Consider the following 9,248-nt stretch of genomic DNA (forward strand, 5'->3'; position numbering starts at 1 on the left):
ACTCATGGGAGGGTGGCGATGGTGGATGCAAATCACTGGCTGGAGTCACACCCTCCCTGTCTGTCTGTCTGTCCATGGCAGCAGCAGGTGGAAGGCGTGGCTCCAGCCTAAAATTCCATGGCGTGCTGGTTGGGAAACGCTGATCTAGAGTACTATGTTCAGTTTTGGGCCTCCCACTACAGAAAGGATGTGCACAAATTGTAGAGAGTCCAGCAGAGGGCAACAAAAATGGTGAGGGGGCTGGGGCACACGACTTATGAGGAGAGGCTGGGGGAACTGGGCTTATTTAGAGGAGATTGAGAGGAGATTTAATAGCAGCATTCAACTACCTGAAGTGTGTGTGTTGTAGGGGGGGGAGGGGGGGTTCAAAAGAGGATGGAGCTAGACTGCTCTCAGTGGTGGCAGATGACAGAACAAGGAGGAATGATGTCAAGTTGCAGCAAGTGAAGTTTAAGTTAGATATTAGGAAGAGTTTTCTCACTAGGAGGGCAGTAAAACACTGGAACAGGTTACTGAGACAGGTTGTGGAATCTCCATCCTTGGAGGTTTTTAAGACCCAGCTAGACAAAGCCTTGGCTGGGATGATCAAGTTGGGCTGGTCCTGCTTAGAGCAGGGGGTTGGACTAGATGACATGATGTCCCTTCCAGTCCTAATTTTCTAGGATTCTATGAATAAAAGTGCTAGCATGTACGTTTATCGATAGATGCACCACATCAAACCAGAAATGAAACACCAATTCCACTGTTTAAAACACTTGCAAATTATTGATGTAGCGACTGATTTTAACACATGCTTTCCAAATCAGAATATGCAATAAAATATTTCACACAACAGTACAGATGTAACAGCTACATATTTTTAATTTCCTTCCATCATGACAATTCAAAACAGTTTGACACTCAATTATGATACTGGGTTATTATAACATAACCTTACAATGAAGGAGTGATCATGCAAGAGAGTATTTAAAGGCTCTGGAAGGTGATGAAAAGTAGAGAAAAATGACAAATTATGATATACTCCCCCAATTTACAAGAAGAAACCACATTATTGCATGTGTGGTATATATATTTACAAACATTGCATTTGTGTGATGCCTTCTGTCATGGACAACACCAGGAACTGAACTCCACAGATGAAATGGAACCTCTCTGACTTGAACTACACAGTACGGCCATGCAAAGCTTCAGTAGCCAATTTGATTCGGAGGACATTCGGCCCAATTCGGTAGCCGAATCTCCAAATCCAAATCGGAAGACCCATTAAATCAAATTGAATTGGGAGACCGGTTAAAAGGTCCGAATTGATTTGGAAGCCTCTGAATCAATTCAGAAAGATTTGGAGATTCGGAAGGCTTGCAGGAAACAGAAACTGAGAAGAGGGAGGGGGATGGGGTAATCTTCCATATATGGGAAAGGCTGAGGAGGTGGGGAAAGACTGCTCTGATACTGACATCTGTAGCTGGCCAGTGACTGTGATCTTCTCTGAGTTCCCTTCCAATCACAGTGCCCTGGGGGAGGGACGTAGAAACAACATATCAAGCTGTGTCTTAAGTGATCTGTGCCTTTTGTGAGTTGTGTCTCTCTTGGACCACCAGCATCTGAAAGGCTCTGGTTTGCTATCTAGTCTCTTGGTAGCTAGTCTTTCTTCTTGTAAGTTGTATCCAATCCTTTTCTACTTACCCTTGCCTACAATCCCTATTGTTATCTCTATCAATTCCTTTCAACTTATTCTTCCCCCCAAATCCTCTTATTTGTTCTTGTTAGCCTGTCTTCCCTCTCTCCTCCCCCCACAAAAAGAAATCTGTGTTTTCCCTGACAGTGTGTTACCACCATGCAGGAAAGCACAACATATATTAGAAACACACGCACATTTTGCAGCTCACCAAACATTATGAAGTGTGCTGGAAAGGCAGGTGCCAGGTCTTCTGGCAGGAGAGGGGGCAGAGAGAGAGCTGCAAGTTCCCCCCACCCCAAAGATAGACGCACTCTCTTTCCTGGCAGCGATGAGTCTTCTGCTGCTAGTGGGAGCAAGGAGGTGGTAGCAGTGCCTGCACCTGCACCACCACCACTAACACCATTAACCAGCAGCAGCATGACATTCTCCACCCCAATTTCAGTTCCTAACATTTAGCCTTCCAGTGCTAGAGGAGAAGCGGGATCCGGAAGCAGAGTGGCTGAGGGCCATAGCAAAGGAAATTCTGGGGAAGAAGGGGGTGCTCCACACCGCTCAAAGTTCCCCTAGACGCAGGTGGTTCAGCTCCTTGCCCTGTTGTGCCTCTGTCTGGTGAGGAGGGGGATAAGACAGGATCCCCACCCTCAACCTAGAAGCGGGTGGGTAGCGTAGTGTGGGATCATTTTGAGGTGGCAGATGATCCCAGGTATGCTACCTGCCAGCACTGCCAAAGGCAAATCAGCCGGGGCATGGACATAAAACACTCTGCCATCAATAGCGATGCTGCTGCACCTTAGGAGGCAGCACCCCTTTGCCCTTGTTCCTCCTCAGCCTGGCATCAGTGGGAGTGTGCACAAAAAGAAGTCCCCCTCTCATTCCAAAGCCCCTGTCCCCAAGAAGCAGAGGCAGGCCACCCTGGACCAGTGAGGGAAGGGTGGAGACAAATGGAGGTGCATTCTGAAGGTGAGCGAGGTCACCTAGAGCATTGTAGAGATGGTTGCTCTGGATGGCCAGTAGGCTTGGGTGAAGTGGAAAGTATTCACTTCAGATTTGGATTCGGTGATTCAGAGGGACAGTAATTAGATTCAGTGATTTGAATCACTGTTCTGACTGAATTCAGCCGAAATCAAATCTGAAGACATTCAGTGCTAAATCTTATCTGGCCATAGACTATACAGGCAGGCAGTGCTGGCAGGAGCTGCTGGACAAGCCCCCGCTTGAGCTGGCAGCCCCAGGAGAAGCCGCAGCTCATCTGGCTGCTCCCCCGGCTGCCTCCCCACTGGGGCAAGGCAGGCAGTGTTGGCAGTCCTGAGAGAAACTGTGCAGGCTGGGGAGAATGAATGGGGAGCTGGGGAATCGAACCCAGGGCTGCCAGCTCAAGCCAGGGCTTGTCCAGCTGTTTCCCCAGCTACTCCCACCAGTACTGCCTAGTGCCTGCCTGTACAGTCTATGGCCAAATCTCCGAATCTCTCCAAATCTCTCTGAATTGATTCGGAGGCTTCTGATTTGATTCAGAGAGATTAATGGGTCTCCCGATTTGATTTGGAGATTTGGGCGCTGAATCGGGCTGAATGTCCTCTAAATCAAATTGGCTACCGAAGCTTTGCACAGCCCTAATGGCCAGCCCTTCTCCTTTGTTGAGTGACTAGTGTTCAGGCAGCTCATGGTGCTTGTGGTCCCATCCTAGCAAGTGCCCACATGCACCACTTTTAGCAGGACAGTGGTGCCCTCCCTGTATGAGGCATGCAGGGAGTACTTGAGGGAGGAGTTGCAGAAGGCAGGTCCACAGGTAGCCTTGCACTTCACCTCAGTCATCTGGGGTGAAGATCCAGCTGGGGTGGAGATCATGCATACCTCTCCCTCATGGGGCACAGGTGCGATCAGTCAGGGTGTTGGTGGGCTCTCCTTCAAGTGGAGGTGATGGATGGGTCCCACACGGCAAGCGAGATCATGGTGGCCACGAGCCACACGGTGTGGAGGTGGCTCGTTGGGCAGGGTGAGCTCACCCGCAGGCTCATGGTCACTGACAACGGGGCCAATATGGTTAAGGCGGTGCATGATGACAACTTTGTTGGCATCCCCTGTGTGGCACACAAGCTCTACCTCATAGTTAGGGATGCCCTGGAGGGAGACAGGGCTCCTGGTGATAGCATCGTCACTACCAACCAGCATATTTCGAAATGCATGAAGGTGGCTGTTTACTTCCACTGGAACATCAAGGGGAGCAGGATGCTGTGGAACAAACAGGCAGAGCTGAGCATCATGCAGCACGAAATCATGTAGGATGTGGAGACTTGGTGGAACTCCACATACCTGATGCTGGAAAGGCTGGTTGAGTAATAGAAGGCCATCCATGAGATGGCCCTGGTTGGGGTGTTTGGGATTAGTGGCCCCCTCACCAAAACAGAGTGGGATACCATCTCCCAGGTCTTGGTAGTCCTCAAGCCGTTCCTTGTGGCCACCGAGAGCCTCAGTGCTGACTATGCCCTCCTTAGCCAGGTGATCCCCCATAGTGAAGGAGCTTGAGAATGAAATGGAGAAGTTCCAGGGGATCAGTATTCCTGGCTGGGGTAAGCCGTTTTCACCAGAGGTGCAGGCACTGGTGAAGCAGCTGAAGGAGGCCATCAAAAAACGGCTGGATCCACTGCAGTCGACATGCTGGTGGGCATGGGAGTCCCTGAGGGTGAAGAGGAGCGTCTGCAGCAGCAAAACCCTCAATCACTGGACAGAGCTGCTGGTGAACAGAGTCAGGGAGGCAGAAAGGCAGAGGCAAGAGGGGGATCCACTTTCCTGTGCCAGCACTCCAACCACAAGCCAACCTCGTCCACCACAGCCACTGCCAATGTGGGCCAAGGGCATGGCTTCAATGCTGGGGTCCAGAGGTACCAGAGCCCACCTTCAGGTGGGTAGTGTGGAGGCCTTGGTGGCTACCTATCTCACTGAGGACGTGGGGCTGCTGCACTGCGACCCCTTGGCCTATTGGGCAACCTGCATCCAAGTGTAGCAGGATCTGCAGACAGTTGCCCAAGAACACCTGTCCTGTTCATCAACCAGTGTTCTAAACAAGAGGGCATTCAGCATTGCTGGGGAAGTTGTGACACCCCACTGCACTTCCTTGCATCCTGGTTTGGTGGAGCAGCAGGTGTTCCTGAAGGTGAACCTCCTGCTGCACATGGAGTGAGTGCCACCCTCCTCACTTAGCACCTATCTGCTTTTTTTTATTTGCTTTCTGAAACTTGAGGTGCACTTCCATAGAAACCCCTGCACCACTATGCCTGAAACCTGCCACACGAGGGGCTACCATCCCTGATGCATTCATCCCGCTCTGCCTTAATGCACACAAGTGATATGAGTTTTGCTTTCAACAGTTGGAGGTGCACTTTCACAGAAACACCTGCACCCATCTCCTTGAAACTTGGCAGACTTCATGCCCTCATAAGGGGCTACCATCCCTGCTGTTTTCAACCGAATCTGCAAAAAAATTACAAAGTTATAGGTATTTCAATGATTCCCTATTATAGTTTATGGCCAAATCTCTGAATTGTCGCTGAATCTCCAAATCTGTATCGGCTGAATCGAATCGGCACAGTGATTCAAATCACCAAATCGAATCACTGTCCTTTCAAATCACCCCGAATCCAAATCTAATACTTGCTGCTTCGCACAGGCATACTACAGAGCTAGGTGTAAGACTCTAAGAAACCCATATCCTCTCTGAATAAGGCATATAGAAGGACACATGCAATGTCCAATGGTTTACATATTTCTCCTGGGCAAGGGAAGATCATCTTAAGAATCTTGAGGCCCATTGCAGTTTGATTAATGGCCAGGCCCCCACTTACATGATGCCTCTCTCCCACCTTAGCTAATTTGAAACTGGGAACTCTTCAGAGTCTACAGCCCAAGCTAAATATCAAGGCTCTGAAACCAAAAAATTTAAAAAACCCATATCCCTTGTGGCTCAGAAGCAGAGCAAGACTATGTAGTACATACTATACAGTAGGATACCCATATAACTACACACTTTTAAAAATTAAAGCAGGGACTTAAGCACCCTTTTATCTGCAGTCAAACTTAATGAAAAAAGAAAACAATGATATAACAAAGTCCTCTGCCTCTTATACACATTCCAGACATATGAGACTACAATGATTCTATAATGTGGATTCGGTCACGTAGACAGACGCCTGCACACACAACCATGACAGTCAATAGACTCTGGCACTGCTCCATTATTGATGCACATTCTGCCCTAGGCTGCTAGAAAATACAGCTCACAATCTGCCACTGGAGCTAAATTTTAAAGTGCACCTTGAAATAGGCATGTCAGGCAACAATGGAGTCAGGCATATTCATTTTATTCTGTGTTGTATTACTGTTACCTCTGGTACCCCAGTCCTTAAAAAGGGGGCTTTAAAACATGGTTTATATTCATAAACTGTATGCTTAAGATACATATATAGAGCATTGGAATGAAGTTTCTATTACAGGCAAAGAATGAGCAACATATTGACTTAACAGAAAATAGACAGACAATGTTTGTTTAGATTAAAGCATTGTGGTCTTTTACCTACCTGAAATACAAAAATGCCCTGAATGACTTAAGAACAAAATTATAATGTTTATTTGGTAAAACACCAAAAATCACACTGAAGCAAACTGTTCTAGAGGAGGCTAGGAAGTGACTATGTTATTATTTGAGGACTCAAGTTTACTCAAATCACGTCTTCAAATTAAATCTTTAACAGCCACTGAATATTTATCAGTCCATTTTGGTAAAAAATTAATGACCATGTGAGGCAAAATTTTCCTTGAGTAAAGAATTCAGAATTTATCTTATTCTACCTTGCCTTTCCGCAGTCACAAGCCAATTTATACCAATTAATGAATTAAGCATCTCATCATCCTTGTGAGGTAGCTAAATGTTATTACCCCTGTTTAACAGATGGGGAAACAGAAACACAGAGATGTTAAGGGATAGGGCTATAAGCACATAAATATGAACTTATATGCAAAGTGGTGGGGAAAGCAGGTGAATAATTGTGTATATTTTTGAAAATGTGGTCCTATTAAGTCGTCCAAGATCAGACAGCAAGTCTGTGCAAAAGCCATAAACTGTTCGCAGGCTTCCTTTAGAAGACTCGAATTAATTGAATCTGCTGGAGCATGCTAATTACCATGCTCCAGCAGACTCCATCATCACGTGTTATCAGTGTTCCTGTGCTGAAAAATGGCAGTAGAGGCACTTTAACTAAAGCTTGTCCATAGGCCACGAGTGGTGCAGGTCATCCCACGCTCTGGGAACCATCGCAGTTAAGGCTGCCACTGCTCATCCTCCTGCCAGGTTTCCTGTCACATGACACTATTCTGTGCATCAGATGCAGCTCATAGGCCATATCTTGTAGGGGTGTGTGAAGCAGGCCCTATTCGATTCAGATTTGGATTTGGCCTGAATCAGGGACAGTGATTCAATTAGTTGATTCGGATCAATGTCCCCGATTTGATTTGGCTAAAACCGAATCTGAAGATTCGATGATGATTTGAAGAATCAGCGATTCAGACACACATACAGATTTAAAAGCTTTTTCTACATACCTCAAAGTACCAGCACGGTTTGTGAACGCTGCTCAGCAGTGAACCCAGAAGTGGACTGGAAGTACTTCCAGTCGACTTCTGGGTCTGCCAAGGAGTGTGCAGGGCTCCCCGCCCCGCGCTTCCCCAGCTCAGCAATCAGCTTCAGGGGACCCTGGGTGCCCCCCCCTAGACCCAGGAGGCACCAGTCGCTGAGCTGGGGGGGGGGAGCCCCCCCTGTGCTCCCTGGCAGACCCAGAAGTGGACCGGAAGTGCTTCTGGTCAACTTCTGGGTCTGCTGCTGAGCCTGCTGGGGAGCCCCCCACGCTTCTTTGGGACACTTCATGCGCCTCAGCATCGCAGCATTCATGAGCTGCCTGCTACCTAGAGGTATGTAGAAAAAACATCTAAATCTGTGTCTATGTCCGAATTGCCAAATCTTTCCGTAGCTCTCCAAATCGATAGACTACATTTTAATTGAGAGTTTCATAAATGCTCTTCTCCCATTTAAGATTGTACAGGGCCCTGGAGGCAGCTCCAAAAATTTCTTACAGAGAAACATAATAATTTTAAAATATTTAAAATAAATTTTAGTTTCTTTGAATTCCATGAATTTCTTTGAACCCCCATGACTCCCAGTGGCACCTGCTTATTTACTTTGCTGAATCAGGGCCAGATCTGAAGTCAATAGAGTCTTTCAATTTATTTCTACTGGCTTTGACTCGTGCCCCCAAGACACAAGAGAAGTAACTTCTTTGCCTGTTCCCAATTAACAGGATTAGTGTGCATACATTTCTTCCTGCCCATTACAAATAAGCCATTTACTTATGTTGTACTAGGAGCTGCAATTCTTTAAGTAAATACTATATATGGCTGCCATATACAGATAAATAGTGAAAGAAGAGTTGAAGACAGAGGTAGGGCAAAAAGAACAAAATGAAGAAGTGGGTGAAGAGCATGATTTAGAACACAAGGACCATTCAGCAGTCCAAAAATAAAACAGCCTCCACTGTGTCCTTCCTTGGCAAGCTTCTTAGTCTCTGGTTATTGGCATGGCTAGGTTCTTTTGACTTCCTTTAAATTACATAGGCTTCATACCTTGCATGTGCACACCCAAGACTTGCATATCCTTAGTGACTACAGCTCACTGTAAAAGTTCCTCCTCCCTCATAATGTTTTGAGCTTTCAGGAGTAAGCTGGAGGTCACGGAGGTAAATTTCAGGTTAGAACAGGATTTGGAAATAATGTTATAGGCTATCCTTGTGCATATGGTAACAAACTATGCTAACAAATCATATCATACCTGAGATCCCAGGCCAAGTTTTACTTGACACTGATTTAGGGAGAGCTTATTTAACCCTTAAATCATGCCTTGCTTCCAGATCCAGCTCAGCACTAGCTGCAGCCACTGCAACAAACCTATTTTATCTGTAGGTTTGGCAATGTGCAGACTAACACCCTGCTCATTTCTCTAGATTGCTCTTTCAGTGTCCTCTTCAAGGATATCTGATCTGAGCTGATTTAGTTTCTGTTAAGATTACTACCTGGTTGGACTTTTTTTTTTTTTTTTAACTCAATCAGCTGTTTATTTTTTGCCTGAAAGTAAGCTGAAGCCAGACAGATGCTACTTGCTGTGTATTTTTAAAAAAATACTTTGACATCTAAAGATATAAGGCAGGGGGTTGGTAATGTTTTTGGGCAGAGTGCTGAAAACACCCACAACCTCAACTTGTAAGATGTTGGTATGCCAGGGCGGATGGCAGGGGAGCTGCGAGGGGCCTGATCCTTGTTGTGGCAGTGAAGCTCTGGCCTCTTCCCTGCCATCTGCCCTGAAATGCATATGCCAAGCAAAATGTCTTTGCATGCCACACACTGGCATGTGTGTTGGGGGTTGCTTACCTCTGATATAAGGCCTGATTTTTAGAAGAGATGAGTTCCTACTGCTCCTATTGACTTTAATTGGGATTGGGGATGCTCAGACTTAGAAACCAGGCCTGAATGA

General features: G+C 46.6%; 1 protein-coding gene across 3 annotated transcripts in view; it reads right to left on the reverse strand.

Annotated features, from left to right (window-relative positions):
* Nucleotides 1-9,248, reverse strand: part of CUNH1orf21 (chromosome unknown C1orf21 homolog) — a 262,650-nt gene that overhangs the window by 55,862 nt on the left and 197,540 nt on the right. The window lies entirely within an intron of this gene.

The sequence above is a fragment of the Gavialis gangeticus genome, unplaced genomic scaffold (assembly GCF_001723915.1).
Source record: "Gavialis gangeticus isolate Ggan-Ray unplaced genomic scaffold, GavGan_comp1, whole genome shotgun sequence".
Classification (NCBI taxonomy): Eukaryota; Metazoa; Chordata; order Crocodylia; family Gavialidae; genus Gavialis; species Gavialis gangeticus.